Consider the following 24,846-nt stretch of genomic DNA (forward strand, 5'->3'; position numbering starts at 1 on the left):
AAAGGCCGCCTCTCTTTCCCAGACACTGTCTACTTGTTAATCCAGCGGAAAACAGAGCTGAAATATAAACAAAGGCCTTTTTTTTAAATTCTAAATCATGAGAAGTAATTTGTGTTTATAATAATAGGAGTTTCTAGTATCATCAACAATTAAATATACTTTAAAGGATACTTAATCCAGTCTGAAGTTGGCAGCCCTATGAGACGTGGAATTCATCAAATCACAGAGCTTTTCTTCTTCTTCCTTTTTTAAAAAATATTTTTTAGTTGTTGATAGATCTTTACTTTTATCTATAGTGCTGAGACTCAAACCCAGTGCTCACACATACCAGGCAAGTGCGCTATCACTGAGCCATGACCCCAGCCCCAGAACTTTTCTTCTTGATGGAATGAAAACACGAGGTCTCAGTCCTGTGCCAGGGATGCTCTTATGTGTAAACAAGTCACTCACCTAGAGAATGCTTTATCCAGTGCATCAGACTCTAGACCAGATAATTTGTAGGAAGTTTGGTCTTGACTTTTTTTTTTTTAATTCACTGCTCTTTGTGTACCTGGTCAAAGTGCTGTTATAGTTAATTTCTTTTCTTAGCAACCCAAGATTTCTTAGGCAGGACATGTTACCCAAAATATGCCCAGTCAACTTAATAGGTTATCTAATTTGAATAAATTAGATTATATCAAAGTGTTAATATATTGGCTTCACCAAATCAATATATTTAGATTTATACTGCTTTAAAACAGTGGTGAGCTGGCACTGCAGTGTCATCGATTCAGCACATGTTCATTAAGTGCTTATTGTAAGCCCAAAAGACACAAAACTATTCTCTTACCCCAGCAAGGCAGGTGCTCACCAGTTTGAAGATGATAGAAATTAGGGCCTTCGATGTCAAGGATTTGCTGCTGTACTTTGCTGTCTTGGATATCCCATGTAGAAAGCTCTCGGTCCAGTGGAACCTGAAAATGGTTCAGTTCATTTAGGATGTGTGGACAGCCCAATCTCATCCTGAAGTTCTGATAACCTAGCTTGACAATCCACACTGCCTTAATTCTCTGAGCAATTACCAAAAGAGACCTGTTATCTCAGGAGCTTTGTGATTTTGGAAACAAAAGGCATCCATGTTTTTCAAAGAAAATATGGCATTTTGTTGACAGTTGAGGATTGCAAAGAGGTTGAAAGTGGAGGGTGATAGGATGTTCTGCTTAGGTTTACAGAGTTTGCTTCCCTCTCTATCTCCTGCCACCCCTGGGAGGCCAGGTAGACCCTCCCTGAGGTAGGCATCCACTCTGTGGGGTGATAAGGTTGGTAAGTATGTGATAAACTATAGGACATGACTAAACACCTCCTTGGTTGGACAAGATATCTCAGCTCAAAAAGTGGGTTCCCTTATTAAACTCTAAAGTTTAAAATATATTTTATTATTACTAAGATAGCTCTGTAAATATAGCAAAAAATGTTAATAAAGGCTAGTGTATCTGAAAATTATTGCTACAATAACTGGAACTCCATAAAATTTCCAAGAATTTTGATGACTTATTATCCCTTGGTAGAAATTATACTTGTATATAAACACTGTTATAAAAATGCAATAGTCGGATTTTGGAAGGTTGCTTCCTTGTAGGGCACCCAAGAGCTGAATTATCAAAGGAAACCCCAGAAAAGAAGGGCGAATTCATCTGAAACTTAGATAGGCTTATTGAATACATCTCTGACCGCTCCTTTACCCAGAGTTTGTAGATGGGCTTTGGGCTGGAGTCATTTAACAAGCAGAAAACTGGACTTCAGTAGGCAGCCACAAAAGACTATGTGACCTCTGATTTAGGAAAAAAATGAAGAGCTATTTCTGGATATTGGAGATGCCAAGGTAATGCAGATATGCTCAGAGAAGTGGCAGCCCTGAATTCTAGGTTAGCCAGGCACCTGTAGAGTGTGCCTAGGTATTAGCTCAGATGAACACGAAGCCAAGGAAGGTTATCAAAGCATCAGCAGCAGTGTGCTCATTCCTCACATGACCATTTCCAAATTGAGTTTGGACCATGAATTTAGACTTCACTTTACCATCAATAAATTAAATGTGGTGATGTGGAGATGCAGTTGATTCCGTTACTGTTTTTTTTTTTTATTGTTGGTTGTTCAAAACATTACATAGTTCTTGATATATCATATTTCACACTTTGATTCAAGTGTTTTTCAAGTTTACTGTTCTTGTTGGTTTCCTCCATAAACTGAAAGAATTGATTGTCCATATTTAGATATAAAAACCACTGATTCTACCATTCTTGGTTACAGGGTCAGGCCAATTTAAAACTCAAGATTCCCAAAGTACCTGTAATACCAGCAGCTTGGGAGATTGAGACAGGAGGATTGCGAGTTCAAATCGAGCCTCAGCAAAAGCGAGGCTCGAGGCAACTCAGTGAGACCCTGTTTCTAAATAAAACAAAAAAATAGGGCTGGGAATGTGGCTCGGTGGCCAAGGGCCCCTAAATTCAATCCCCAGTACACCCCCTCCCCACCAAAAAAAAAAAAAAATCCTCAAAGTGAATTATGGGCACCAGACGACAAACTATGTACATAACGTGCGTAACATTTCACATTAAATTGCTAAATAAGTTTATTGTAAGGTGTTACTCTGAGTTCCCTCCCTATAACAGGTACCTGAGGTAATCAACTCATAAGAAGAAAAGATTTCAGCTCACATTTTTAGAGATCTCAGTCCCGAGTTGGTTGGTCTGTTGCTTATGGCCCAGAGATGAGGTAGTACCTCGTGGTGGAAGCTCATGGCAGAGCAAAATCACTTGCTTCATGGCTAGGGAGTGAAGTAAAAGAAGGGGTTGGGGTCCCCTTCGAGGGCACATCCCCAGTGGCTTACAGACCTCCTCCTGGGCTCCACCTCTGGGAGATTCCAGCACCTTTCAGAGCACCACACTGGAGACCAGGCCTTGGGAACCCGGGCCTTGGGGAGACATTCCAGATCCAAACCACAGCAGAACTTCAATGAAAAGGGGGATTTTGGTGAAATACAAACAGGGCATCATGTTGAAAAATTCAGTACTCTTGTGCTTGATCGAGATCCCCAGAGAGATGGTTATAAAACAAAGAACAGAGGCCAACTAATGGACTCAAAATTGCAAAACCAGTGTCTGACAATGGTCTGAAAAGAAACCCTGGCTTTTCTCATGAGGAGCACTGGTTTGTGCCTGTGGCTGAGAGAAACTGCAGGGTAGTTATTCCACGGCATGCACGACGAAGCTTAGCATGTGTGTGAACTCATGATTTCTGTTGATTTATGTGATTTGTGTCTAATTTATTCATCAGTGAATACTGAATAAATACATATGAAACAAGATTTTGAATAGGTGGACCTAATACATTAAGAATTTTTGTTATTTATCTTAACACTCATAACCTCAAAACTTTGGATGAATCGTTCAAAATACAGGAGGATCCCAGCCCTTCTGTTCTTATGTTAATAATCTGGACACGGAACAGCTAGGAAAGGGAAGAGCACTTGTGAATGGATTGACTCGTTTCAGGGGTATAGCTATCAGACTCTTCCTAGGAACTAATAATTATCCTGTGCAAATTTTTATGATGGACCTTTTTTAACTTCCTCTTTAATATTTTTGTTAAAATTTGAATATATACAAAATAATATTTAAAATAGGTAAAGTATTGAAAGCAAAACAATAATTTCAAATATTTAGGAACTAAATATGTATATTTTTTCCTAAGCACAGTCTTTCTGATGTGTTTCTACCACACAAAATTTTTTTTTTTTTTTTGGCACAGTTGCAATTTGTCTAGGTGTAGTTAAACTGGAAAAATGTTCTCTAATCTTCACGAACTACATCCCTCGGTTTCCTCTGCTTCTATTTTCCCTAGTAATCCGGGGGGAAATCAGATGTCATGACTAGAATTGGGCGAGCTGTAAGCTTCAACGCCTGTTCTGCCAAGGACATGGTACGGGCCAGCGTTCCTCATTACTCAGCCTCTGGACCCCTTCTTGAGAATGACGATGCAGGGCCTGAAGAAATCTTGCAGGCTGTGGTATAATAGAAGAATATCTTTTCCTCCACACTGCAGCCATTTTTAGACAATGAAAACCTATAATTTTATTATTAATAAATACACAAGACTGTCTTGATTTAGTTGTGATTAGAACAAATATGTATTTCTATAGAAATTATCATTTCTATATAATTATAATTTCAATTTCTACTGTGACTCACTGCGGATGCAGCACTTTTTTTTTTTTTGGTCTCATTTCTTTATTTCTTTACCCACCAATGTGATTCTGTAATTTTCTTGCTTAATAGATTTAGCTCAGAGCAAAGCCAAAGCAAAACAAACTGCAAGAACCCTTCCTAGCTGTATTTTCATTTACAGCTTGTGAAGCATTTGGAGAATTTTTACACGTTTATTGTCACAACAACTTGGCAAGTGAGGCCAGACAAATATCATCATTCCTACTGTATAGGCTGGGAGAATCAGAGCGGTGGGTGACTTTCCCAAGGTCACATGGTAGAAAAAGTAGCTGTGTCTAATGGCTCCAAGCTCTGCGAGGATGCCGTTGGGTGCGTCCCTACACTTGGGGAATGAGAAGCCACTGTGTATACATGCACGTGACCCTGAATGTCAGATTTGCTCCAGACTTCCCTTCCCCTCACCTCTCTCCTCTGTCTTCTGATGTCTTTCTTTCCCTTTCTCTCCCCCTCCCTCTCTTGTTCCCTCCACCTCCCATCTGGTTTCCCTCCTCCCTTCCTTCATAACTTCAGTCTCCCCATCTTTCCTTTCTTTCAACAAATACCAGTGAGCACTTTAATCCACACTCTCCTAAGTATGGAAGGCAGGTGATGGCGAAGACAGCTCAAGGTCTGGAGCCTGGTGGCTGTGGATGGAGCTCAGCTCTGATGCTCAGTAGCAAGACAACACAGAAGTGGATTTTGTTCTACGGGAGCCTAAAGCAGGTTGGAAAGGCAGCATCACAGTGCCAGGGTCAGGATGGAATAGAGGAGACTCTCTACAGTTCACTCCCAAAATGTCCCATGTCACTTCTGCTCACAGCCCACTGGCCAGAACTATTCACATGGCCCCACCCCAGTGAAAAGGGAGGCTGGGAGTCCACGGGGAGCAGACCCGCCATAGCCCTGTCCTCATGGAGCTCTGGTCTCTGGGTGGTGGAGACCCAGATAATTAAAAAGACATGAATAATGCAGATGGCAATGGGTACAATGACAAAAGTAAGCAGTCAAGGATAATATCAGGTGTAGCCAGTAAGAATGGAGTGGTCAAGGAAGTTCTCTCTGTGGTTAACATTTTCTATGGGGCAGAAGTCTGGGTGCAGAGACTCTCTGCACCCAGACTTCAGTCTCTATAGAAAAGGTGCGATAACTTGGGCTAGGGGTGTGGCTCAAGTGGTAGCTTGCCTAGCATGCATGAGGCACTGGGTTCGATTCTCAGCACCACGTAAAAATAAAATAAAGATATTGTGTCCACCTAAAAAACTGAAAATAAATATTTTTTAAAAAAGAAAAGAAAATGTGTGATAACCACCGTGTGTTGTTTTAAGCCACTAAGTATCTGGTAGCCTGTTATGTATGAAGCAGTATAAAACTACTACCGTGGGTAGTTTCCTTATAATTCAGTAATAATTATCTTGTGTAATTTTTTTATGATGGAGCTTTTTTACTTCCTCTTTAATATTTTTATTAAAATTTGAATAGATACAAAATAATATTTAATATAGGTAAAGTATTGAAAGTAAAACAATAATTTAAATACCTCCCAGCTTAATAGGAATGTCACTAATCCTCATTCAGTTCTAGCAGCTCCATGATCCCCCAGGCATTGGAAGTAAGGCATATCTTGAAATTTATGCCTTTTATTCCCTTGCTTGCTTTTATTCATTTACACAGGTGTGTGTATCCTTTTAAATAAAGTCCCATTTGTTTTGCATACCTTTGACATTTGTAAAAGTCATCTTGAAAACGTTGTGCAAATTGCTTTTCATGCTCAATATCATGTTTTGCACTTCCACTATATGGATATCTGTAGCGTTTATTTGCTTATTTTTCACTGCTAGATAGCACTTCATGTTACAGAAGACCATGATATACAAGCCATTCTTCTGTGCATGGACATTTGGATTATTTATTTCTAAATTTTTCTATTATAAACATTGCTAAAATATACATGATTTTCTATTACTACAAGTACAACAGCTGAATCCTAAGTGATGCACATTTTCAACTTTCCTGAGAAAGGTCAAATTATTCTCTAAAGTGGTTGCATCAAATGCACTCCCACCACTAGATTGTGAGTGTTCTCAATAATATTTATTACATAAAATATATTACCTAGATTATATATATTTTAGTGGGAATGCTAGTATGTGTGTATATATACTTCCCTCTTCCCTCTTTCCATATATAGAAAAAAATATATTTTTTTAATTTTATTTTTTATTTTTTGTAGTGCTAGGGAGTGAGCCCAGGGCTCTCACACATGCTAGACCAGTGTTCCACTGCTGAGCTCCATCCCCAGCCATCCGCTATTCTTTATTTTTGCCAAAACTTGTTACTAGCAAGTGTTTAATGATTGCCAACCTGGTGAGTTTGAAATTGCATCCATTAGGTTCTTGCTGGCATTTCTGTGATTCATGGTGCTGTTGCGCATCTTTTCCTAGATAGTTAACAGGTCATTTGTATTTCCTCTAATGTGAGGGGCCCCTGTAAGTTGTGCACTGGGTCAGAGGACACAAGCAGCACACCTGAGGTGAGTAACTGGAGATGTGAATCAGAGGATGACTTGCGAAGCTGTGGGCCGAGCCCCAGGGCAGGTGGCAGTGCAGATACCTGTGACGCTCATAGGCCTGACCTGTGAGGGGGGGCCGACAACAGCTGGACCCCAATTCTGTTCATGGGAGGGGACCAGAGACAGTTGTGAGATGTGGAGAGGATGCTGCAGCCAGCCCCCAGAGAGGAAGAGGCTGGGAGACGGGTGAGTTGGGGACAAACCTCCCACTTAGCTCGCAGCCTGCCAGTGCAGCCTTTGTGTGAGTCCAGAGAGACAGAAGGCACCAAGAAGCCTGTTGCCTGGTCTCTACGGGCCCTGAGAGTGAAGGAGAGAGAAAGAAGAAGGGATCTGAAGAGGCAAAGTAGAAAAGGTGCCCTATCAAGTGCCGTTTTTCTACCAGATTCATTGAGTTTTCTCGGTGAAAATAGATACCTGCCTGGTCTATTTTTTTATGGGACTGCTTTCCCAAGCACCTATTTCATATTTAGTACAAAGGTTTTATTTATGTTGAGTCAAAATTTGTCATCTTGAAACATCTGGTTCTGGATCATGTTCTAATCCCCCTTAAATGACAGACCTACAAAATCCTAGACGCTTGCATGCCCTCCTTATTTCTTCAAGACCTCCCCTCCAGCCTTTCAATTATCTATGTATTGGCTCCATAACAGGTCGACGGTTTACACAGAATTTGCAGGTCACTGACCACATTGCCCACCCTCATACTCTCAGGCCTGGTCTTCTCCATCTGACTCATGCACAAATGACTTTTAAGCCTAAATTCTCACTGTTCTTATCTGCCTGCTATATTTTATCTTATTTGAGTCTAGTCTTGGATATTCCTGTTGGAAACTGTGTAAATTTGATTCATAAAATATATCAGTCCTTTTTCCAGTCTTGAGTCATCTACAATCATTATTAATGTGGACTTTGATTTAAATAAACTTAAATTTAAATTTGGCTCCACTGCTGACAGTGCTACTTTGTTCAAATTTCTCATCTTTTCCATGATCCATCTCCTTATTAATAGAAAAGCAATAATATCTATCTTTGTGGGGCCTATTGTTCATTATTTTCAAAAAACGTTGGAGCATAGACAGAATGAGTAAGATAACACAGGTGAAAAAGCCTTCAGAATAGCAGCTCTGGGGCTTAACAGGAGCCGAGTTTTTGACGTTGGACGTGCTTTCCTTTTGCGCTTTACGTAGGGTAAGACCTCTGCTCTGGCTCGCCTCAGCATCCATCTGCCTAAAGTGATACTGAGATTTGTCTCAGCTGCAAGGCAGAGAGAAAAGCCCATCAAAATAAGATTATCCAGCAAGACAGTCATTTTTCCCTGATGAACTTGGCCTTGAGAAAGTGATTTGTCCTCCCATATTTCTTTGACTCCTACTTGGTTCAATGGGAAGACCCAATACACAGCATTCTGTGTGGTCTAGGAGAGAGATCTTGTCCACCATTAGGCTTTATCTAATTAAAAAGAAAATTTTATGGGAAGAAGTAAAAACATGGAACTGTCAGATAATCAGATACTTCTTCCTGACTTCTTCCTTGTGCTTTGGCCCAGAAAGGAGGTGATAGTTTAAGTCAAATGAGGGAAGCCCAGAAGGCAGGAAATCTGTCCCTTCTGCTCACTCCAAATGCTGAGAGGAGGCTAACTTGCAGACTGGCCTACACCAGTGCAGAACACATTTACAGCAACGTAGTTTAGTGGTCAGGCAGATAGAGGTCTTTGTATTTAGTGTCCCCAGGCTTGTCCCTGTGCTGAATGGACATAGGCATGACCCACATATCACGAATGTCTCAGTGGGGAGCTTGCCATAGCAGAGACATCACGGCTGTCATACAGGGTCCCAGAAATGCTGTCAAAGCAGGGAGTGAGTGGATGGCACAGGCAGAGTGGGTGGGATGTTTCCATGCAACAGAAGAGGGAGGGTGCTTAGGTAGTCTTGGGCCAGCAGGGGGCACCACTGAGTACTGATCTGTCCAAGAGAGTCACATCAGTTTCCTGTTTCAGCTCCCAGTGTTGGTTCAGAGAACACAGAAATCACCTCACCAGAGGAAGGGACACCTTGTCCAACTGCCACAGACTGTGGAAGCCATTCCATCTGTACTCAGACCTAACTTAGGTTTCGAAATGGAAGAGTGCTTCCTTTAGTAGGGACTGCTTGTGTTAATGTGATGTTAAACGAAATTGCACCCATAGTTAAATTTTTCCCATTTACCAGTAGACAGAGGCTCATAAAGAAGTCAGCTGCACAGAAGATAAACTTTTTATCTTTGTAGAATCAATTTATTGTATGATATATATTTAAAACACTTCTTCATTAGACATTTAATAAAATGTTAATTTCCCATCATGCTTTCTCCATCAGTAAATTTTAAAAAGTTGTTTAATGTCCCTGTTCTAAATACAGATGCTTCATTTATATTGAGGATAGATGATAAATTCATTCTTGTAAATTTTTACTCTAACCTTTTATTTAAAATTTATTTCTCTTTTGCTGCTTTACTCAATCTAGAAACACAACTCAAACTGGCTTAAACAAACAGAAACAAAAATGTGATTTTTTTTGTTTGCTTGTGAATCATTCTAGGATGTATTCCAGGTACAGTTGGCTCTAGTCTTATGGTGCATGAGTATTTGGAATTTATTTGTCCCGTCTTTCAGCTTTACTTCATTCACAGGGGCCTCAAGCCCAGAATGGCTGCCTGAACACAGTGACGCTTAGTGGTTCCAGATCAGTTTTATCAGGGTCATGACCAGTGCACAAAAGGATATTATTGTGCCAACAACCAACCCGTCCTCAAAACAAAATTCTGGAATTAAGTTTGTTGCCTATTCCTGAGATGATTGCTTAAGCCTTGGGACAAAATGTTCTGAATGGCCAGGGCTGAGTCAGTTGCCCACCTGGATAGTGAAGGAGTCAAGGCAGCTGCATTGGAACCACTTGGATTAAAGGTGGAAGGGGAGGATTTCCAAAAGGAACCAGCGTGCTCTTGCCAGAGCTGTTCTAAACAGAGAAGGCCTGCAAATGTCCACATGTGCTTTCACCACTCGTCTTCTGTCCATAGCTCACTCTGTCTGTCATTCACAAAGGTTCCCCAGGAAGGCCTCCCACAAAAGGTTCCCCAGGAAGGCCTCCCACAAAAGGTTCTCTACCACGCGGCCTGCGCAGTGGTTTCATTAATGAGGTTCTGGCATTAAGTTAGTTAGAAGAGATCAAAATAAAACACACAGACAGTACCTTATTTTACATTGCTAGGTCCGAGACGGCTCGCCTCCCTGTTTCCCTGCCTCCAGCCGCCCAGCAGGGCAGCGAGGATTACTCTGGGCTAGCAGGAGAGAGAGAGAGCGAACACGCCAGGGAGTAGCCTTTTATTTGGGGGGACAAGAGATTCAGGGGAGAATTCCATCCAATGAAGGTTGAGGGGGGGCTGCACTCCAAGGTCAGGGTCAGTGATTGGGTCTCCAGGGTCAGTGGTTACGCACACCCCCACACGGATGGGCTCTCTCATCAGGAAAGGGTCAGGATAACTCCGACACAGCCAGAGTGCCTCAGGCCCTTAACGGGAGTCACCCAATCACGTGTCAGAATGGCTCCCCACAAGGTTCCCCAGGAAGGCCTCCCACAAAAGGTTCCCCATAGAAGACTCGCCCCAGATAATTCTCCTCAGAAGTTTCCTCACGGAAGGACCCCTCAGAAGGCTCTTCATGAAAAGTCCCTCTCAGGAGGCTCTTCTTGGAAAGTCCCCCTCAGAAGGTTCCTCATGGAAGGTCCCCCTGAGTAGCCTCCCTTAGACTTCTTCCTGAGGAAGTTTCTCCAGAGAGGTTTCCTGATTGGAGCTGCTAATTGTTTCAGTAGCAGCATGCAGGAGGCTCGTGAGGCCTGAGCCTTGAGTTTCTCATGTCTTGATTGAAGAGTGGTCTTCCCCTCTGTAAAAGATGTCCTCTCCGACTGAACTGTCCACTGTGGGGATGGTAAATACAGTGCTGAGGACCAAGAGCGCTCCCTTACCACCCAGTCAGCAGAATTAGCCCTGGGTTCCCAGCAGGAAGCAGATGTCCCTGTTGGGTCCTCCTCACCTGATGTTTTCTGGCTGCTTTTCTCATCAAGAGCTCAACTCCCTGGCACATATATTTATTTTGCCTTTTCCTTGATGACGGCCATCCTTGATGAAATGGAAAGCTCACCAGTGTTGGGTGAATAAAGAAATAATGGAAAAAGAAGAGTAAATTAGCTGTTGCCTTCTTTTTATTAACATTATAATCTCTGCCTCGGCAGTGGAGGCTCATTGACCTGCTGCTAAAAACGGCTCTAAAAGACATTTTTGTAAAATGATTCTTTCCCTATAAATGGCTCAGCTCAATTTGGACTAAGGCTTCTGGCACCCTCTGTGGTACAGGAGGATTGTAGGAAGGGGGTCATTTACACTGGGAATGGCCCAAGTAGGAGATGTGCTGCCTACCCTGTCACCACATCCCTGTAAGATTCAGTGTCTTGGTTTAAAAAATAAGTGAATTGCACTGAAAGATGGTGACATCCCCTCAACCCTAAAATTTTCCCTTTCTGAGACTGTGGTATTCAGTATTTGAACTTTTCAGAGAAATCCCTGTGAATATGTCATGATGTCTTAAATGCCTGTCGTCATTCTCAGGGGATCAAATGTGGTGATCTCATTTGGGCGATAAAGAAAAGGGCAGCCCGGCCAGATGTGAGCTGGTGGCTGGCCTGGGAGTACTAAGCCTCATGTGCCCTGCTTAAATAGCTTCTCAGACATCACAACCAGATGAGCATGCTTGTTGACCACGATAGATGAGGGCCAAAACTAGACCCTCTGCCGTCCTGTATGAGCACGCAGGTCAGAAGAACTTTGAACAAATCACAAAAGTGCCCAAGCTTTACCTCTCCCAGCTAACGTGGGTGTCTGCTGTTCCTTTATGAATGGGAGGCTTCCTCATAGATAGAAATTATTTACTTACACAATTATGGAATTGCCCCCACCCCATCCTGACAGTAACCAATCTGGAGCAAACTACTGCTTTCTTATAAAAAGTCCTATCACAAGCCCACATCTCTGCCTGCCCCCCTTCTGGTTCCCATGCATTGGTATATAAACCCAGCTTTCTGACCCATGTGTACTCCTGGTGGTCTCTGGTTGTTGAGATTGATGGAAGTTTCCAGCTCACTTTCATTGTCTTCCATTTTCTGTCTTGGAGTACAAGATCACAGCTTCGTTTTTTTGGAATCTCATGCTCTGAATGCTGGAGTAGGTGTCTGACCAGACTCCCTCCCCTTTCAATTGACTCGTGACCTACACAGTGACCAGTGGCCCATCACCATGCCTTTTCTTCCCTCCACAGAAGCAACTCAGTTAAGAGAAGTAGCTTCTGTTATTAACTTTGCTATCTTCCTCCTCCGGCTTCCATATTGGAGCACGTGAGGTACTTCCAACATCAGTGCAGATTTCACACTGAGTTTCTGATTTGAAGTGGCTTTGGTGGGACCATTCATTGTCCCCCCTCTTTTTTTTTTTTAACAAAGCTCGTCAAGTCACTCTAAGTGTAATCACTGTTGTAAGCATTATTTTAAGAAAACAATTTGTCAGATGTCAGATTCCTGTGTTAACAATGTTAGCTACTACCATGCATCTCCCCCACCACCCGTCCCAGAGTCCATGTCCTCTCTGTCCAGTCCTAGACCTCTGATCCCCAGAGCAGCTTGCCTGTCCTTTCAGACTAAGTTGGTGTTCAGGATCATGTACCTTGCCCCATCATGCCCAGTGTATAAACCTGGGTTGGGGCTTTCACACACACACATACACATATGTGTGGTAGGTGTGTGTGTGTGTGTGTGTGTATCTATCTATGGATATATATGGTGCACTCCTGATGGAATGAAAAAAATTACATATACATACGTGTATGTACATGTATGTGTGTGTGTGTGTGTGTGTGTGTGTGTATCATGCCACAGAGGGTACTGCAGCTGGAGCTCTGTTCTTGATGTTCGTGCTTCTTGGGCTTTAGGCCAGATTTGGATCCCTGCTCTCAATGTGAAATCACTACTCTAATACTCACACATTCTCCCTCATTTCCGACTTTCACATTCCTGACCGGATCTCTGTAACCACAGTTTGTGGGAACTACAACTAGAGGTTGCCGAGATGCTCAGAATCCACGCTTTGCCTGCTCAGCTCTGAAGCGGGTTTGGCTTCCTGCAGCAGGAGTCCTCCCGGGGGACTCAGGTGGGTGGCGATGAGCAAAGGACGGGTGACCTCGTGCTTGTTTGCTGGGGGCAGCTGAGTTTATGCTGCATAATTATCAAGCACCTCCTTTGACTCTCCAGAGTGTTTTGGCTTGGATGATAAATTATCTGATCACCTGCCACCAGGCCAGTGACGATCGACATGCCCTGAGAAGGGACAGAAGGGGCCTTCCAGCAGTCCTCCCGTTCCCTGGTCATCAGGAGGCTTCACCTCCTGCCTGTTTTGTGAAAAGCAAAGACAGCGCTTTCTCCATTTTTCATGTGACACATGAATGCACAAGACACTTACTCTTTCTTCCTCCTGTTTTGAGTAGGAAATCTGTTCAAGGGGAGGAGGGATTTGTTACTGAACAGGGAGGGCCTTCCTTATGCAGGTTTTTATTTTTCTGAGTTCCTCTCCCTTCTTTTTCATGGAGATTCATCTTTCATTCTATTATTTTATTCATATGTTTGCATCTTTCAGACCTTATTGATCTTATTGTTCTGATTCAAGTTTCATAAAACATTCTATTTAGTCCACTTCTTTTGCTTTCCTTAGAGACCCATATTCTTGATTTCTGAGAGCAGTAATCTTTCTTTGAGAGAAGAGTTAGTCACCGTGGGGGACAGTGCCAAACACCTCCTGCCTATGTCTCTGAATTTAGCCTTTATGGAAAGTCAGATTCAGTTTTATGAACCACCTTTGAGCGGCAACACCCCCCCCCCATTTTACTCCATGTTGTGTGATGTTTCATAGCATCACACAACATAGCAACACACAACTCAGTGTTTATTCACTGCTGAGTTTCTCTGTTTTGTTTACTATGTTCTTTCTTCCCCTGGACTTTGAGCATGATTCAGGCAGGAGATGGGTTTTTTATTTAGTGCGTATTCACACTGGTCACCAGTCCAGACACACAGATGCGGCACATTTGTGACCAATTAGTAGCCTATCGCTGGTACAAACATGACCGTGATCATTGTAGACTTTTACCTTTGTGTGGGGAGCAGTTAGCTGTGTGCTCACTTCTACTGGATGATGATATTTTTGTGCAGCCATTCTATGGTAATTGGCTTAGATCAACCAAAATATTTTGTTACTAAAGCAATTTTCTTGGGGTTTCTGTGATTTGATGGAGTGGTTCACTGTGGATAGTAATGCTACGTTGGCAGACTTTTATTTTATTTTATGCTGTGTCTTCCTCCACATTTGCTTTGGATGGCCTGCAACGTATTCATAGAAATTGCAGAGCCTCGAATATTTGGCTACATTACTTGCTGCCTCACACCTTGTCACCTGATGTGACAAAATGACAGGGCTTCCTTAGAAGAGTAAAAGCAGAGAGGCTATATCGGCATTAAGAAGCAATATTATTATTTACTCAGTGTTATCATTTGAAGGTGCATGAGGTTGACACAGTAATCTCAAAAGGATTAAAAGCACAGTGACAGAATCTGTAATGTTTATTAACAGGCCAACATAAATGATAATTTAGTGGTTGGAATGCTAGGGCTGAACACAATCAATTTGGATTAGATGCACATTACCAAATTGAATACCTTTTATTTCTGCATAATGTTGGATCATGAATCAGACTTTTATTTATAACACTTGACTACAGAAGCAATCGAGATTCTGAGTTCATCTAAAATTACTTATTATCAGAGAAAGTACAACAGGTTTTAATATTTCAAAGCATGCTAGGTTACTAAGGGTAACTCTTTAATCATAGTTTTGAGAAAGGTGGAGAACCAATGAATCTACTTGATCTGGGGATAATGTTTTACTATGTCAGAGGGAGAACTGCCCGATGTTGGATTGGATCTAGGAGAATTTACTTTTTGTGTATGGATAAAGAGAGAAATAATGGGCAGTACTTTGCCTAACTAAAGGGAAAGCATTTGGGATACACATGATGAGAGAAGAGAGTTGGTATTAACTTGGAAAGAGGTTTTGAAATATTCAGTGATAATGTATCTGGCGTAATCCAGAAAGCAATAAAGCTTTCCTCAGAGAGAGAAGTTGCCAGTGAGGACTGGGGATCTGAGGGGCAGTCATGAATGTGTTTAGTGAGTAAATGTGATCAGGGGTGAACTGTCAGTTCATAAGGAAGATCAGTTGGTGGAACAGAGGTGTCTCATCCACAGGGGAGATGAGTGCCTTGAATTAAGTATATTTTCTGCTAAACCAAATATTGTAATGCTTTTCGGTGGAGAGTAATAGTTAAGTCATTAGGCTCTGTTTCCTCTATTTCCACTTGGCATAGCCTACCATGCAGATAGCTGGGAGTGTCTATCAATACTGAAATACTATTTAGAGCAAATGTACATGGTACATGGAACAATTACTTGCCACCACTACCCCTCAGCATTATATATTGAGAGCATGTGCACATCACAGATTTCAAAGAACAGCTCAAAGGGAGAGCAGTGACTTCCAGGAACATATTTTCAAAGGAATGTATAACATAGACCAAAAAGTACTAAGTTTATCTGTTGAACTCTGCACTTAAATACAAAGATTGATAACATCGTAAAGGTGTCTGGCTAGTACTGACTATAAGATTATTTTTTCTTTAAAAATTCTTTCTATTAAAATGAAATGTGGGAACCATAAAATAGATTGGGATGTTGTAAAACATTTACATTCATCTTAAAATTAACTTTCCTCTTATTATTACTTGGGTACCCATTATTTTTCTTTGAAAGCATGTTTAGGTGATTTTTATAAGGTGAATTTTCAATAAGATAAAAGTGGCTACAATAATCAATATTTCTATCATAGCCTCATTTATAATATCTATCAGATTTATTTTATTGAAGATTTTCTTCTTTGCTTTAATAACTTGTTTCATAATTTTAAAATTACCTCTCTTAATGTATTGTCAATTCTTTAGTGTCCAGAAAAAAATGTTCTCATTTATTCATTTTTTTTAAAGGGATGCCCTTAATGCTTAGCTTTCCTTAAGGTCTTCACTTTGGGATAATCATGGGGAAACACAGAGCACTAAGTGTTTTGGTAAACACACACCCACACAAAGATGAGATAAACAGGGAGGTGGGTTGGAGGCAGGGAAAATGTTTAGTGTAAAATAATAGCTACAGCCACTTATTTAGGGCACAAATGATTATTCTCATAATATAATTTTTTAAAAAAAGGTTTAGACAGGTATAAAGGCTTTATCAAGATCATCCAACTAGTAAATGACATTACAGGTATGCGAAATAACATAACGATGACACCCATTTCTTCCCCCTCAACAGCACCACCTTCTTCTATGGGCAAACTCTTCTGTGCCTCCGGGTTGCTGGCTCTTCACTGCCTACTTTGGCTCACTTATAGCCGGTGCCAAGGTCAAGTTGGCCAAAGCTGGCGTACCTTTGCCATTGTGCCAGTGGCCAGTCAAAGGCCCATGGGCTGGCAGGTTGTCACAATAAGTGATAGTGAGTATTTCTACACAGAACCCAGAATTCTGGGATTATTTTGATAGGATCTTTGTGCTCTAAGAGGCGATAAAGTTGGAGTGCAATCTTGGCAGAAACCCCTCCACACCTAGTTTCAGGTGGGAATAGCATCAGAGGTCCTCAGGAGTTCGAAACCCAGGATGACTGTGGGGGTTTTACAGTTTTTTAGTGTTTAAGACACTACCAAAAATTCTGAACATAATAATAAACAATAATCCAAAAGCAGGCACGAAAGAAAAATAATTTACAACGATAATACAAATATAAAACAAAAAATGAGATGATACATTTTAATACAAAATCAGTAAGAACATAAAATATACCTGTTTCAATACAAAAATGAACAAACTAAAATTTTAAAAACCCAAGTACCTGCTATTTCAAAATATGTAACCAATATGTTAAGATACATAAACATTGAAGGTAAAAAAAAATAGAAGATGCTCCATGAAAACACTGGCCACAATAGAGCTGATTTAGAGACAATAGGTAGACAGACGTTAAGGAAAAGATTGCTAGTCGACATAAAAGGAGGTATGTAAGAATAGTAAAAGATTTAATCACCAAGAAGATGTAATAATCCTAAATTCAGATTGTGTGCACATTGAATACACACACACACACACACACACACACACACAGCAAAGGCACAAAATATATAAAGCAAAAAATAATGGACAAAAGGGGAAAGAGGCAGATTTCCAATCATCATGGGAGATTTTTAACATGTCTCTTTCAATAAATGATGAAATAAGCACATAGAAAACCACTATAGCTGACAAGTGCATTCTTTTTAAAAGCCAGAGGCTGAAAATACAGGACAGCGGAGGTGACCCCTTATGGTGACACCCGGGCCTCTGCCTCACTGAGCCACGTGGGTTCTCCCCAGGTGCCAGCCTGGTACATTTATACCCCCTTTCCACCCTCTGCTCCATCACGTGAACCTTCTGGTCTTCCTCGAGTCAAGTGATCCCACTCATTTTCTTTTTTTCAGACTTGGTTTCAAATGTGATTGACTTTCTTTCCTTCTTCGGGGCTTTTGCAGAAGCCGGGTTCTACCGGGCTATTTGAAGGCTCCTACCATGTTGCAGGGTTGATAATGAAGGAGGGCACCATGAGTTCTGATGTTTACAAGAAGCCAGGTCACAATCCCATCCTCTCTCCCTCTTTACCTCGATTTTAAAAGAAAACATCTCTCCTAAACTGCTCCTTTCTACCCTGTTTAACCCAGTAAGTCCCACCACCCAGATGTGGAACACCTTTCAGAACCTAAATCAAGCAACAAATAGATGACTTTCAGTAACTTTTGAAATAAATAGTATGCTTTTAGGGTTCTGTTCTTTTGATAAAAGTAATAGATAAATGATCATCAAATGTTTGAATATATGTATTTCACATATATGAAATATCTACAAAAGACCTCTAGATGGTGATTTCCAACCTATTTTAATGCACCTATATCAATTTTGTTGAAATATTTGCAGAATGGAAAGCTTGGGAATCAATGGGTTAAAATATTTAGACTATTAAAAGTGTAGCAACCACTGAGATGATCAAAGTTTTAGAATTATATAGAAACATAGAAGCTTACAGTGTGGCTGGGAATGCAGAGGAAATCTTGGGTTGCCTTCTGGATGGCATCACTAAAGCCTAAAACCAACAATATGGAAAGTGCAGGATGGATAATTTAGGTATCAGTTAGCTCTACATGTAAGTTTCTATTACCAAGGCTTAATCGTTAAGTAAGGCATACTGCTTTTGCCACAAAACGAGTAACTGGGATTGGTCATGCTTGGGAATGTATTTTCTTTTCTTTCGTTTTTTTTAGAGACACAGAAATTTATTTAGGAAAGCAAAACATTCAGGGGAGGATTGGGGGCATTTCCAAAACAAGAAACAGCAGCCAGAAATGTATTTTCCAGGTCTGGAGGGATAGTGTGAAATGTGTCACAATTTGTCAGCTGCCCTGTGTGCAAGGTGACCTTGCAGTTTCAGCCCATGGAGAAGAGACCCTTCCTCTCTGCCTCACCCAGGAGTGTTGCAGGCCACCTGAAGGAGGCAGCAAATGAACTGTTTGGGTCCGAAAAAACAATGATTATCCTGCCTTCTTCCTTGATTGTCCATGGAAACAATAAAATAGCAAATTATAAAATGGCAACTATTTTTTTGACAGCCCTTACCTCATTTGTAATTATTAACTGTATAGTCTTTTTAAAAAAATCTTTATTTATTTACTTATTTTTATGTGGTTCTGAGGATCGAACCCAGTGCCTCACACGTGTGAGGTGGGTGCTCTACCACTGAGCCACAGCCAATGTTTCCTACCTATTGTATCTCTTCACTGTCCCCCAGGACAATATGCTCCTGTGGGACATGGCCTTGTTTCCAATCATATTTTCAGTACTTTTCGTTTCTTCTCGGCCAGATCTTGACCACACAATCTTAAAGCCAAATCTTAACCACTGGACTCACCACCCAAGCAGCTGGCTTTCTTCAAATGGTGATTTGTTACAAATTTTCTTTTTCCAGGCATGCATCCACAATCTCTCCTTTTTCTAGAAGATTTCTGGATGCAATTATCTCTCAATAACTTGATGCTGCTGTACTAATCTAGTAGTATACCTCCATCAAAAATTTTTCTTTTTTTTATTTTAAATTAATTTTTTCCTGAAGATTTTGTCTTTTACACCTTATTTACCATGAAAGATTAAAACACCCAGAGGAAAACTAGTTGATAAGTTTCAAAACTAAATATTCAAAAATTAAGGGAAAACCTCAGATATCAACTTATTTTCTTTAGACTTGGGTAATTCAGTCCCACTTACAAACATAAAAAGCTTTTATGCTCACATATTACACTGTCCTGACATCAAGGTGTGACCTTTTAGTAGAACAAATAGAAAATTAATTCTTCTTATTGGTGTGTAAACATTAGGTTACTTTTCTTTCCTTTTTCTTTTTTTCTGCAAGAGCTATTCTAAGCTATTTGTCTTTTTAAGCTTTGCAAATGGGAAATATATTAATGTAGGTTACTTGAGTCTATTAGAAATTCACCTCACTGTCTATTAACATATCTCAACTCTTCCTCAGTAGCACTTCTACCTGTATTATTCATTTTTCATTATCCTATAATCCAGGGCTCTCTGCTGAGACTCTGTAAAACACAACTATTAGGTCCAAACTCAGGGATATTCATCTGTTGGGACACGGATTAGATCATCAAGTTATTTCAGCAGTCTCTACCAACTGCCACTCAATTGTAGACTGAATCTCCCACCAGCACCATTTCTAGCTGCAATCCACGATTGGAATTTTCTGTATTCATTTCAGATTGCCTCTAGCACCAGCTTGAAGTAACTTGCCAAGGGACTGTGAATTTTTAGCTACTTAGTCAATAGACTGGCAACCTAAGACTCCTGTATATTTTCACCCAAATGAGGCTTTACAAACCTCAGTTTCCCCAAGGAGAGCTCGTACTGAGCTGAAGACAAAAATTTTACATTTTATCAATCGTGGGTCAGAACATCATCTGTCAAAATCAATTGTTTTTCTTCTCACCTTTTTCCTGATTAAGAATTCTAGCAAAATATGTATGAGGTGAAGCCACAGAACAAACATGATAAACTAGAAAGTTTTAGAGTTTTAAAATCAGTTCAGTGTTCAAGCAAAAAGCAATTGACTATAGAGGTGAATTGTTGGGTTTATCAGAGCACCTTAAAAAATGTCATTAAGTTGGGAAAAATCTGTCAGTAATAGGAGATGAGTTAAATGATTGTCTTGTGTCCATTCGGTGGGATTCCATATGATCATTAAAACTAATGAGGCAAATCTATTTTGTTGACTTGAAAGGCAAGTTATAGAATGTTATTTGCCATGCACAGGTATGTATTTAAATTGCTGAGGCTAGCTTTGAACGTGGGATCCTCCTGTCTCAGCCTCCAGAGCTGCTGGGATCACTGGTGTTCTGCCTGGGTATGTATGTAAAAATCACGGTGATTATTAAAAGTGATTACTTCTAGGTTAGAAAATTTCAGGGATCCTTATCGTTTAATTTACTTTTCTGTATAATGGATTTTTTTTTATTAAAAATGAGCACACAGACTTTTGCTTCTAGTCTCAAAGGAGAAATAGGGGTCAGATTTCCTTTTCTATGTTACACACCTGAAAACCTAAATGGAATATGTGAGACAATGCTGTTCAGATGTTGGGCAGCAGAAAGTGCAGGTCAGCAATACTCCAGGGAAGGGAAATTGTGTTGTGAGCTGCACAGACTCTCAGCAGACGCCCTCAGGTGAGTTTCAGGGTTACCCAAGCTGTACCTGGAGTACCCTGGGGTGAGGAGGCAGAGGTGGCATCTAAGGAGCACGAGATGCAACAATTGGCTGGGCAAAGTGCCAGTGAGGTGAGTGTGTCAGACACACTGAGACCTGAGGTCCTGCCAAGGAGTGGTACCTACAGCTCTGACGTGCTGAGCTCGTGCTGTCATGGAACTATGGGAGGAGAATTAGAAGAAAAGTAGAAGCCACATCAAGATGGAAATTGCTCTTGTTTGTAACAATGAGAGTGAAACTAGAACATTTACATAAGAAAAAATATGAGAAAATCAATGACTTTGGTTTAAACAAAGAGGCTTCAAATGTGATGCACAAGAAAAACACAAACTATAAAGAAAAGCACCAATAAATTAGGCATCACAAAATTTTTTTTAAAAATTGTTTTTTAAAGATACCATGATGAAAATGAGAAAACAAGCCAAAGAGTTGGATAAAATGCTTGTAGAATATATATTTTTTTCAAAAGATTTGATAGATATATATCAAAAGATTTTCATCTATAAGGTATAAACAACTTTTAAAAATAAAGAAAATGAGGCAACCCAATATAAATTGGTAATCCTGTAAATTGACATTTCATCAAAGGAGATGTATAGACTGCAAGTGAACACATGAAAGGATCCTTAATCTCATTGGTCACCAGGGGAATGCAAATTAAAATTGCCATGAAATATTAGGACATTAAAATTAACAATAGTGTGTATGGTAAGCAGAATGACAAGATGACCTCCAATGGACCCCATCAAATGATGCTCGGATACTATCTCTTCCCTGTGAGTATGCTGGGAGCTGCAACCATAAAGAAATATTACTCTTATGGCAAAAGACTCTTGAGGACATAATTAAGCTCAAATCTGTTAACCTTAAAATAGTGAATAAATGTGGATTGGCCTAACCAAAGCACGTGTCTTTTAAATCTGGACCTAGAGGTCAACACGGAGGAAAACATAGAGGTCAGATGAGAAGGATTCTATCTACCAGCGCCAACTTTGGAGATGGAATGGGTCTCATGTTGAGAAATGCAAATAGTCTGAAGGAGCTCACATCAGCCCAGGGTGATGTTCAGCAAGGAAATGGGGCCCTGGCCTCTCCTACATCAAAGGATTGAATTCTGCTGCATCATGGGAGCTTGGAAGAGGAACCAGAGCTCTGATGAGAACAAGGCTGGATGGAAGCATTTTTTTAGTGAGAAGTGAATTCAGCCACTCAAGCCCTGGACTCCTGACTGACATGAATACAAGCTATTACATGTTTGTTGTTTTAGGCCACCAAGTTTGTGGTAATTGGCAGACTGCAGCCAGAGACTAATACACTGACCATCACATATGTCTGCAGAGATATAGAGCAACTGGAACTCTCAAACACAGCTGGTAGAAACATAGAACAGCACTACTAATTGGGAACTGATTTGGCAGTTTATTTTTTAAAAAAAATCTAAAAAACAAACACTAACCCCCCCCCCCATAACAGCACAATAAAACACCTTCCTAACATAAAAAACAGCTAATCTACTCTTTGATGTTTACCCAAGAAAAGTGATAACGTGCATCCCACAAAACCGTTAATAATAATGTACATAGCAGATTTATTAACAATAGCCCCAAATGGTAAACAACTGGAATGTCTATCAATAAACTAATGGATGAAAAAATTGTGGTATGAAATTTGCTCAAGAGAAAAATGGAATAAAATATAAATAAATGCAACAACACAGATAAATATCAAATATTTTTTTTTTTTTTGCTGAGTAAAAGAAGCCAAATAAAAAGATTGCATACTGTATACATTTGTACTATATGGTTTCATTCATGTAAAATCCTAGGAAATTCAAACTAATCTTAATGACAGAAGGCAGATTGGTTGTCAAAGGCAGTTGAGGAGTATAGTAATGGGCTACGTTGAAGGGAGAAGAAATGCTTGCGAGTGAAGCATCTGTTCATTATTTTGATGCAATAGTTGTTTCATGAGCATACACACATATCAAAGCTCATCGAATTGCACACTTTAAATATTTGTAGTTTATAGTATGACAATTCTACTTCAATAAAGCTGTAATAAAATACAGATATCTGTAAAATAAAATAGAAAGGGAGATAAATGTTCATGGTTTCTTGTTCCATTCCAACTAGCTCTGTTCCCGACTAGTGTGAACTCAGGCAAATATTCTATTTCTGGCCTCAGTATACACTTTTGTAGAAAGAGTTGGCAGAATGACCTGATACCTCAAGATCTCTCCTGTGGATCTGCAATAAAATCAACTTTCCTGTGTTTATTAAATTCCAAGCAGGATACTCACTTCACATCCTGAGATGTGACTTTGAGACACCAACGACTTTTCTAAGACGACAAAGTGAAGTTGTAGATGATCCAGGGCCAACAGCCCACCTGACATGACCTTCATGTGAGCTTAGCACAGGTAGGTTCTATTACCCATCCTTTGACCTAAACATTCCCCTCCCATTGGCCATCTTCTCCCATGATTTAGCGTCAGGTGTGGATAATTTTTTGTGTGATTTGTGGAATGTCACAGCTCGGCTCTTATTCATGTTAATATAAGTCACCAGGCAGAACTGTATTCACAGTGCTGGGAATTTATGCTAGAACAATTTCATCACTAACATAACAGCTCACAAATTACAAGGGTTAACCGTAATTCTGAACCTTACTTTTTACTTTCTATCATTGCCTTTTCACTCAAGAAGAAAAGTGGAAGAGAACAATCCATTGTATATAAGATAATATGTAATTTTTTCCCTTGCTGAATTTAACTTCACTTGAAAGAAGAGACGATATAAATCCCTGAAGAGACCTCTCACAGGAGAGAGCAGTTATAAGCTTCTGTCTCTTTTGTTTGCAAGTATTTCCCAAGAGACAGCATATAGTATTCTATATAATCAAGTGAAAAACACTATACTAATTAATTAATTTAGCTTATGAAACAGAGGGAAATAGGCTCATCAGAAAATTTCACCACTATGAATCAGTCCTGCACCCTCTTCCTGTCTGAAGTGGGCCATATTGTTGCTGATTTTGTAATTGCCTGGAGGGTGAGCTGATTAACAATAATCGGTTCAACTTTAGAGCAATATATTCACATCATGACTTATACTTTTATGATGGATCTAAACTAAGAATTTCAGGAGGCATGTGGAAAAATTGATTGCACACTCACACAAAAAAATGTAGAGACAAAACAAATCCATAGAGACAGGAAGAGAAGCACAGGATGTTGAAACTACCCAGATCTGATAATACTTTTTCTTTTTAACCCTATCTTTCTGTACTTTTCCTACGTACATTTGTGTTTCTTCTCCTATCTCAGATGATTCTAGCAGTTCTTTTTTAAAAAAAAATGTTTATTTTTTAGTTGTAGTTGGACACAATACCTTTATTTCACTTACTTATTTTTATGTGGTGCTGAGGCCCCATCTCCAGTTTGCCTCGCCCCTACAGGCCTGCTTTACTTGTTGATGCTGTTTGCTTGGCCTTTGAATTCACCATCCCTGCCAATCAATGTACCCTCTATCTTGACCTGAGCATTTACCAGTCTCCAAACACCATAAACTTTTGTTTGCTTTTTTCTTGCAAATGGCTCTGCCAGCCTCCTTTGAGCAAACTCAACAGTTCATTCCTTAGTAAAGCTTTCCTTTTTTAAGATCTCTTTAGGCAGGATACATTGCTCCTTACTCGGCTGCCTCTGCCTGCTGTTCTTGTCATTATTACAGAACATGTCACATTGTTGGTTGGTTGTACATCTTATCCCTTCTGCTAGATAGATGACCACTCCTCAACTCTGAGACAGAACTTTTTTTGTTTTGTTTTGGATCCTCAGAATCTGACCTAGTGCCCCATACAAAGCAAAAGCCTATGAGACATGTTTTAAAATGTCAAGTTAAATTGATTCTTTAAAACATGAGGCCTTTAATTTATATATTCCATTCAAGAGGAAACGAATTCATAAACATAGCCCCCATTTTGAAAACCTAAACATTTTAACTGCAACTCCAATT

General features: G+C 40.2%; 1 protein-coding gene across 7 annotated transcripts in view; it reads left to right on the top strand.

Annotated features, from left to right (window-relative positions):
• Nucleotides 1–24,846, top strand: part of LOC308649646 (uncharacterized protein) — a 294,900-nt gene that overhangs the window by 160,392 nt on the left and 109,662 nt on the right. For 2 of the 7 annotated variants that reach the window (XR_014022142.1, XM_081295375.1), the window contains exon 5: nucleotides 21,764–22,444. The exons of the other annotated variants lie outside the window; for them this stretch is intronic. The gene's annotated coding sequence lies outside the window, so the exon portion shown is untranslated. Of the gene's footprint in view, nucleotides 1–21,763; nucleotides 22,445–24,846 lie in introns of those variants that run through there. 7 annotated transcript variants of the gene reach the window in all.

This window comes from Spermophilus citellus, assembly GCF_964194105.1.
Source record: "Spermophilus citellus genome assembly, chromosome: 5".
In the NCBI taxonomy this organism is placed as follows: Eukaryota; Metazoa; Chordata; class Mammalia; order Rodentia; family Sciuridae; genus Spermophilus; species Spermophilus citellus.